The sequence below is a fragment of the Erinaceus europaeus genome, chromosome 1 (genome assembly GCF_950295315.1).
Source record: "Erinaceus europaeus chromosome 1, mEriEur2.1, whole genome shotgun sequence".
NCBI classification, from domain to species: Eukaryota; Metazoa; Chordata; class Mammalia; order Eulipotyphla; family Erinaceidae; genus Erinaceus; species Erinaceus europaeus.
In genome coordinates this window covers 42,478,125-42,488,199 of record NC_080162.1, presented here as the reverse complement: position 1 = coordinate 42,488,199, position 10,075 = coordinate 42,478,125, and the positions used below count along the sequence as shown (strand labels likewise).

The 10,075-nt window shown below is 37.0% G+C and overlaps 1 pseudogene; it reads left to right on the top strand.

Annotated features, from left to right (window-relative positions):
• The first annotated feature begins 299 nt into the window (after positions 1 to 299).
• LOC132542902 (small nucleolar RNA SNORA36 family) lies at positions 300 to 421 on the top strand (annotated as a pseudogene).
• The last annotated feature ends 9,654 nt before the right edge of the window (positions 422 to 10,075 follow it).

The following is a 10,075-nucleotide window of genomic DNA, read 5'->3' as shown; positions in this document are numbered from 1 at the left end:
CCTAACTTATGGGTATGTGTACACATGAATCCAGTCCATTATTCTTATCCTATACCTAGGGTCTGTATCTTCATTAAAGATTACACCATTTGAAATAGAACTAAGTAGTCCAATGTGTTAGGAAACGTCTCATCAGGTTATTGGAGTTGGAAAGACGAATTCTCAGGCTTGGTGTCTCTGGATACAATTTGATGCAAAGATGACAGTATAACAGTGGAATGGTGGCTTTTGAAGAGAATGGAGAAGGTTCCTTGCAGTCTTAGAGTCTAAGAATGCAATTGACAATAATAATATTATAATTATAATAATAATTATTTTTTACCTGTTCTGTTAATTAAACTTTGGAACATTGAAATACAGGCTAGGGAGGATGACTGTGTTGAAAATGTTACTCTACTCATGTACTTCTCAGCCTACTACAATAAAAAAGAAAATATATATAATAATAATTATAATAATTATATTATTATTATTATAACCAACTTATTTGGGAGCTTGGCTTACTTTGAAAATTCTACAGTTAGAATTTACCATACCATATGTGACCTTACCATGATTTATGTCATTTAATGCTATATCTTTAACTGTATCTTGTTGCTTTAGTAATGAAAGGGTTTTTTTTTTTTTTTTTTGCATAACCATTATGCTATATATTCAGCCTCTACAAAATAACTGTATCTTGGATACTGACAGGACCAAACTATACTCCCATTAACTTATAATGTTATAAATTACTATTCAGTACATCAGGGGAAAAATATATTGAATATCTCCTTGCACTTGGCACTTAACCAGCTGTGCTACTGCCCAACCCCCTTATTGAATATCACAAGTTTTTTAACTGCCTAGATTTCAGTTTGATTATATATTTATTTAATCTAAGCACCTAATGTTTCAAAACTGTAAACTGATTGAATTCTGATAGTGGGCTTAAATTGTTAAAGCTTTTCTAAAAATAACTTTCCCCCCCCCAAATACTAAGTTACCTACACGGTTCTTCTTCTTCTAGCGTTTGCCCTTCTTCCGTAGCCAGTAAACAGCGTCAGGTTAAGCCTGATGTAAAGTTTCGAGACCTCCTTTGAATCTGGAGAGGTGGCAGTCGTTGACTATGTGGGTCATAGTCTGTCTGTAGCCGCAGGGGCAGTTCGGGTCATCTCTGGCTCCCCAGCGATGGAACATAGCTGCGCACTGGCCATGGCCTGTTCGATAGCGATTGAGGAGGGCCCAATCATAATGTGCTAGGTCAAAGCCGGGTTGACGCTTGCAGGGGTCTGTGATGAGGTGTTTGTTCTTTACCTCAGCTGACTGCCAACTCTGTTTCCAAAAGACTGGAACAGAGAAGTTCAGTGTAGGCATAGGGGACCAGATTGGGTGACGAGACATCAAGCGTTGGACAGGGTGGGCGAAGATATCCGCATATATTGGCAGGTCCGGTCGAGCGTAGACGTGGGAAATGAACTTAGATGATGCCGCATCCCGACGAATATCTGGCGGGGCGATGTTGCTAAGAACTGGCAGCCATGGAACCGGGGTGGAACGGATGGTTAGACCAGATAGCACAGAATCAACAGGTCTTATGATACTTTCTTATGAATAGCTGTAGGTTATCTCTTTTTTTTAAAATTACTTATATTTTTCTGCTAGTAGAATGATCATTTGACTTTATATACACAACAGACAAAACTTACGTGAGGTATAAAAGTTCATCTAAGTATAATTTCTAACATCTTAATCAATTATGTGAAAAAATATGTATATATTCATACTGACAAGTCTCTTAGTGGTAGGAATTATAGTTATTATATGCTTTTAAAAATTGACAAAATTCACAATTCTGAGTTACTAAGGATCAATATAATGTGATTTAAGATGACCAGAACAAAAACAAAAATCAAATAAAGTGACCAGCTTGGGTTGGTGAGAATTACAAAATTTATAAATACACATATTAATTAGCATATATGTATAAACTGAATTTAGAGAACTAGGTTAATTGACCACGTCATCAAATTATAAAAACATGACCGAGAAACTATATAATAAAAATTCAGTAATTTCCAAAAATCCCTAAAAATCCAGACAATCAATTGGATGAAATTTCTGGTCATGAATAGATCCATGAAACTGGAACAACAGCTATCATTTTTATATGGTAACATACCTTTTGAACTTCAGAATTAAATAAATATAATTCATTTTTTTTCTGCCATATGGAAAACACATAGTAAAACTTGGACTGCTGGTATATTATATCAAAGCAAAGAACTCTGGTGAAGGAAGGCAGAAAGGCGATGGAGAAGGAGGGGTTTTGGGAGACATCTACATCTGTAAAGGGAGCTTTAAAGATGTCTATTTAATGAGATGAGAAATTGTACCCATGCATCAATGACTGCACTGTAAACCATCAACTTCCCAATAATAAATAAAGGTAATAAAATTAAGTATACATATATATTTTTAACTATCTTTATTTATTTGATAGAGATAGCCAGATACTGAGAGGTAAGGGGGAGATAGAGAGGAAGAGATAGAGAGATGCCTGCAGACCTGCTTCACCACTTGTGAAGTTTTTCCCTTGCTTGTGGGGAGTGAGGGCTTGAACCTGGGTGCTTGCACATTGAATCGTGTGCTTAACCAGGTGTACCACCACCCAGGCCCAAATAGAATATGTTTAAATTGCAAAATCACAGTATGAACATTTTCTTCAAATAACATATTTGTACATACTTTATATTTATGCATTTGAAATATTTTAAGAAAATGAAAATTAAATATTTGGTTTTTAGCATTAGCAAACAGAAAGTGGTAAATATTCCAGAAAGCTGTTTTCAATTTACCATCTTATAATACTTAAAGAAAATATATAAAATTTATAAATTAGGGTGGTGGTGCACCTGGTTAAGCACACATATTACAAAGTGCAAGGACCATGGTTTGAGCCCTTGGTCCCCACCTACAAGGGGAAAGCTTTGCAGGCAGTGAAGCAGTGTTGAAGGTGTCTCTTCTTTCTCCCTCTCTATCATCCCCTTTCTTCTCGATTTCTATTTCTATCTAATAAACAAATAAAGATAACAAAAATGTAAGAAAAATAAATTATTTTAAATGACTTAGGTGTTTAAACTTATGAAATAAATGTCATATATTCATTCGAATAAGTGGATTTAATGTTTGCGTTACACTTAAAACCACAGGAAAACTTAATGTTTTTCCACTTAAACTTTACTAAATCAAGAACTAGTTTTTAAACAAACTTCCTGAATAGTATTTTTATGTGCACAAATACCCTTTAGGAGGCAAAATCGTCACATAAATATATCCTTCCTTTCATGTTGCTTCATCAAGCATTTATCTTACCATTAAACACTGATTTAGTAAGTACTTTTTATAATCCATGGCGTGGGCAAGTACTGAAGATATAATGAGAACTGCACTATATTTTCACATAGACACACAATTTTATAAAATTTTTTAGAGAAAAATATCTAAGTACAATTAATTTAAACTGCTAACTTCTTTTCACCACCAACTTCTGCTTTTATCCAGTAGTATTAGAGTGGTTATGGATGTTTTGGACATGGCTAAAGGAAAGAAGAAATGTGACTTTTGGTTTCAGATGTGTTTATGCATGGGAATTATAGTTTTTAATGCATTCAGTTAAATTTTACTAACTGTTCTGGTTTAGGAATCACTTCCTAAGAGAATCTCAGTGGTGTTTACTTTTCTGGTATTATAATACAAAGATACAAGGGTACAACAGACATATATTTCTGATTGCACAAGGATGTGGGTCATGGAATAAAAAGAAGGCTTTGATATTTGGTGTGGGGAAATTCTTTTTAAAAATTTTTATGGTTATTTTCTCTTTTGTTGCCCTTGTTTTTTACTGTTGTTGTAGCTATTATTGTTGTTGTTATTGATGCTGTTGTTAGATAGGACAGAGAGAAATGGAGAGAGAAGGGGAAAACAGAGAAGGGGAGAGAAAGATACTTTCAGACCTGTTTCACTGCCTGTGAAGTGACTCCCCTGCAGGTGGGGAACTGGGGGCTCTAACTGGGATCTTTTTAAAATTTTTTTTTAAATTTATTTAAGAAAGGAGACATTAACAAAACCATAGGATAAGAGGGGTAGAACTCCACGCAATTCCCACCACCAGATCTCCGTATTCCATCCCCTCCCCTGATAGCTTTCCTGTGCTGGTCTCTGTGCTTTGCGCCACATGCACTTAACCCACTGCAGGGAAATTCTTTCACCAAAATTCTCTTATGACTGAGACTCTACTTGATAATACAGCATAACTAACAATAAAGCCACAAACATTTTCATTTCTTTTTTGACAGAGACCATGGGGAAAAAAAACCTTCAAATTTTTTGAACTCAAAGTGTATAATGTGCAAAAAGTTAGCAGCAGAATATCAAATTCCATCTTATTTGATTTGACACATTTTGTCTTGATGATCTGGTTATATAGACTAAACAACACATACAATTTCTCCCAGAACAGAAACGACTAAGCGAAGTGGAAGAGAGAAGAGTTATCTATCATTCAATTCTCTCTTTAAAAACAATATTATAATGTCATTATCACATGAAAGAAATATTATATGCTTTGCCTACAAAACATGTAGAGAAAAAGATATTATGGAGATGTGAATCAGTTAAATATATTTATATGTATATATGTATATATATATTACTCTTTTTTGGAATTTATGACATATCTTTTATCAGCTTTGGAACTACTATGATTTTAAAGGAATAATTCATTTTGTGATATATTGTCATTTAAAATAAGCATTTATCTGTGCCTAATTACATACACATAATTTTACATATCATTTCTTCTTAGGAAGAGGGTTCTCATACTTGTAAAAACATCAGGTTTCAAAAACTAGGACCTGTCACTAGTAGTGGGTCAAATAGTAATAGCAGAAGTTATTAAGTTTACAGAATTTTTGTTGCAGGTGGAAAATATCTGCCTACTATCCTATAACAGGAATATGTTATATGGATATACTATCCATATAACAGGAATAGTTATATGCTTAGGCCCAAAGTCTTGCTTTTATAAAATCTCTTTTTTCCTTCTAAATCAATAGTTGTAATTTATTTAATTCTGGATTTTAACATTGTAGGATTCTGGTATGAAAAGAAATAGAATACAGTGATGAAATGGATTGGCAACATGACATAAAAAGTGTCTTTTGTGGAAGGTCTGGCTTAAGGTAAGTGCTTTCCTGCTGAACATGGGTGTTGACAGGTAGATACATACTCCCAGTCTGCCTTCTCTTTCCCCAGTGGGGTGGGGCTCTGGGAAATTGGAGTTCCAGGCCACATTGGTGCGGTTGTCTGTCCAGGGAAGTCTCTCTGAAAAGAGAGTTAACATATAAAACCAAACAAATTTTTGACTAATCATGAACCTAAAGGTTGGATTCATACAGATGAAGAGTTGGGGGTGTCTCCATTTTGTAGATAGCTATTAGGCCTATAGATATGAGCTCATATTCTGTGGTCATGAGTAGGAACATTCCAAGCTGCCCCAATATTACCCATAGTCCTCAAGTGTAGCATTGAGTATGTTATCCATCCTCCCTTTGGAGGATGGAACATTCTCTACTGTTGTTGATCCAAGTTGAGGGCAAGGTCCTATGGGGGGCCAACAAAGGGGTCTATTTTGTTGTTCTTGATGGAGATGACCAGTAACAATGGAGAGAGGGATTTATTCAAGGTATAGACCCATCCTGTCTGTCTCAGGACTCCCAGAATAGGGTCCCAGCTGATGGGGTGGCCTGATAGTAACTAAAGAGTCATCATTAATGTATGCCAGTCTCTTGCTCTTATTTAGATTTTGCAATACTTGCTTTGATAAGATTAGCTTTGGACTGAGTGAGGGAAGTGTAATAGGGAGTAGGTGAGGAAGGTATCTAAGTCTAATTAGACACTACTTCATTATGAACTTTATACTGACTCACTGCAGACTATTGTATACTTTTACTTTCAGGTATATATTTTGTCCTAATTTATGAATGCATGTGAACATATGCCCTATCTCAAAGGACCTGGTCTATATCTAGGTTTTAGGACTTTGTTGGGAAGTGAACCTCCTAGAATGGAATTAGAGAATCCTATGAAAGGAAAGGTCTCGCTCGAGTAATCAGAGTGAAGGGTTGACATTCCATGCCTGACTTCTCTGGACACAGTGAAGTGAAACATGCTGAGGTGGTACTCGTTGCATTTACTAGGTTGGGATCAGCAGATGCAATATCATTTGGTATGAATTGATAGAAGCATGAGGGAAAGTGAGCCCCACCCTGGAGGTCTCAGGACTGGGGGAAATATAGGCTCTATAGAGGTAGTGGGAGGTTCCGGCTGTCTTAGGGTTTAAGAAGACAATAGATAGTTATTGCTATGATCACACTATTTGACAATTGTGTTAACTTTGAAATATCCCTTTGTTAGGATTTGCTGTATCATACACAGCATCACCATAATTTATTTTCTTTGACATTATTTGTATATAGCTGTGCCACTGGTTGCTTCTGTTCTCCCTGGTCTAAGCTTTTAAGAGATTCAACACATCAAAGACTCAGCCCATGCATTAAAAAGATTCAGTCTGTACATTAAAAATTTGAGACATTCAATCAGTTTTTTGCCTCTTATTAATTAAATAGTTATTTATTTATTTGTATAACTACAAATTGATAGGAGTGTACATAAACATCATTCCCACCACCAAAAGACTCTGTCCCATCCCACCCTCCTCTATGACCCCCATCCCCACCCCATAAATCTGAACATCCACCCTCACCTTCAACCGAGGCCTTTTACTTTGGTGCCCTACTCCAAATTCAGTCAAACCCTGCTTTGAGTTTCCCTTTCTGTTCTTCTTTCTCAACTTCCACTGATGAGTGGGACCATCCCACATTCATCTTTATCTTTCTGACTTAGCTCACTTAATATAATTCCTTCTAGCTCCATCCAAGATGGGTCAGAGAAGGTGGGTTCATTGTTCTTAATAGCTTCATACACATTTCACTGTGCATATATACCACAGCTTTCTCATCCACTCATCTGTTGTTGGGTACCTGGGTTGCTTCCAGGTTTTAGCTATTATGAATTGTGCTGCTATGAACATAGGTGTACACATATCTTTTTGGTTGGGTGTTATAGAGTCCATGAGGTATATCCCTAGTAGGGGAATTACTGGGTCATATAGAAGGTCCATGTCTAGCCTTGTGAGAGTTCTCCAGACTGCTCTCCACAGAGGCTGGCCAATTTACATTCCCACCAGCAGTGCAGAAGGGTTCCTTTGTTTCCACAGCCTCTCCAACATTTATTGCTGCTGTACTTATTGATGTATGCCATTCTCACAGGAGTGAGGTAGTATCTCAATGTTGTCTTTATTTGCATTTCTCTGACAATCAGTAACCTGGAGCAATATTTCATGTGTTTGTTAGCCTTTTGGATTCTCTTCTGTAGTGAGTTTTGTTCATATCCTCTGCCCATTTTTTGGATGGGATCATACACTTTTTTGTTGCTAAGCTTGCAGAGCTTTTTTATATTTTGTTGATGAATCTCTTGTCTGATGTATGGCATGTGAAGATCTGCCATTCTGTGAGGGGGTCTCTTTGTGTGATAGTTTTTTTGCTGTGCAGAAGCTTTTCAATTTGATGTAGTCCCATTGGTTTGTTTCTGCTTTAGTCTTCCTTGCAGTTGGGTTTGTATCATCAAAGATGTTCTTGAGGTTTAGGTGGGAAAGAGTTTTACCAATGTTTTCCTCTAAGTATTTGATAGTTTATGGTCTAACATCCGAGTCCTTGATACTTTTGGAGTTGATTTTTGTTTCTGGTGAGATAAAGTGGTCCAGTTTCATTCTTCTGCATATTTCAACCCAGTTTTCCCAGCACCATTTATTAAAGAGAGCTGCCTTTCTTCCTTTAATACTTTGGGCCCCCTTATAAAAGATTAGATGTCCAGAGGTATGGAGCTCCCCTATTCTGTATCCCTCTGGGAGTATGGACCCAGCATGATTAAGGGGTACAGTGTCGTCAAAGTTCAGGGCGCCAGTATGCCCAGCTAGCTTTGCGGCGGGAGACAGATGACCAGGGACACACGGCTGAGCGGAGAAACACTATTTCTTTATTCACGAGCGACCGGTTCAAGAAACTAATCCAATCTAATCACCACACAATTTTTTCCTTCCTCTCTCTCCTCCTGTGGCAGTGTCAGGAACCCAGGAAGTAAGTCAGATAGGGGGAAGGGAGAAGTAAGAAGCGCGGAACTAGCAAGGACTAAACTAAAATCTCCCAGAGGCAAGGGGAGTGAGACCAAACCAATGTAACAGAATGACCATGTAGATAGACCACAACGTCAAGCAATGTAACAGAAGGGATCCCAGAAGCAGAACTAGAAGCATACCAACAGTACAGAACATGGAAGTTTCTGGCTTCTGTAATTGCTTTTCTGCTGAACATAAGAATTGGCAAGTGGATCTATACTCCCAGCTTGTCTCTCTCTTTCCCTAGTGAGGCAGGGCTCTGGGGAAGCAGAGCTCCAGGACACATTGGTGGGTTGTCTGCCCAGGGAGGTTTGGTTGGCATAATGGCAGCATCTTGTACTTCTATACACAGAATTTAAAACCTGACCCAGGATTGAGTGGAAAAACCCACCTGACTGGTACACTGCTTTCAGAGAAATTTGTGGACAGAGGTCTTGATCTATAAGAAGTTCTAAAAGGTCTCCTATAACTAATAACAACATCAGAAGAAACAAGTTCAGGACAAGTTTAGAATAATGACATTAAAATGAAGCCAAGTGGTGGTACACCTGGTTAAGCACACAGTGTGTAGTTTGCTCCTAGTCCCCACCTGCAGGGGGAAAGTTTCATGAATGGTAAAGGAGGGCTGCAGATGTTTCTCTCTCTCTCTCTCTCTCCCTCTCTATCTTTCCCTAGCCTCTCAATTCCCTCCATCCAGTAATAATAAATTTAAAAAATGAGAAAAAAGAATAATAGCATTAAAACCTCTTAAATCTATTTATCAATAAATGTCAAGGGTCTGAATTTGGCCATAAAAATTAACAGATTAGAAAGACCAGAAAACACAACCCAAACAAATGTTGTCTTTAGGAATCCAACAACTCATCAGGACAAATAGATTCAAAGTATAAGGATGGAAAACCGATGCCATAGAATTGGGCAAGAGAAATAAATTAAGGGGATACATATTGTAAATGAAGAATTAAAAACTGTCAGTACCATCAGATGATATGGAAATATACATAGAAAAAATTAAAGATGACATTCCTAATGGTAGAGAGACAAATAGTGGTAGAGAGTAGGATCTATTAGAGGTCTAGGCCCATATGGGGGAATATAAGGATTCTATGACTAGGGCCCCAGATGATGCGGTGGCTTGGTATTGATCAAAAAGGCCATCATTAACTAAGCCAGTCTCTTGACCTTTCCCAGCTTATGTAGTACTTTCTTTATTGATGAAATTAGACTTTCTTCCAGTTGTTGAAATGCTGAATGTTATTTGTTGTACCCGAACTGATATTAGGTTTATGAGGTCTGGCTGCAAGTTAGGAATAAACTACACCTAGGATTTTAGTGGGGTCAAAATTAGCCTTAAATTTTACTGCATTTGCTTGATGATTTTAATAAAGGTTTTCATAGGGACTATAATTGCCTTTTAGTTGATATATATTTTTTCTAGTATATCTCTTGGAAAATTTTATGTAGTGCTTCTTCTGAGGATTATCAAGGTATGACAATATTGCTGATACTGTCAGAAGAGATTAGGACATATAGATCTTGATCACTTTCTTTTGTGTAGCTATTTAAGTGGATAAGAGTGTTTGAGGGGAGTGAAATAGGGGCTTTGAGAGAAGGGTTTCTAGGACTAAGCAGTAAATATTTGAATAGGCAATTTATGGTGTCTTATTTTGACCTTTCTACTTGATTGCCAAGCTTATTGAGTCTAAGTCTAATCACAGAGGACTATTAAGTACTTTTACTTTGATGTATATACTTTCCCCTAACTTATGGATACATGTATACACTTGTAGAGTCTGTAAA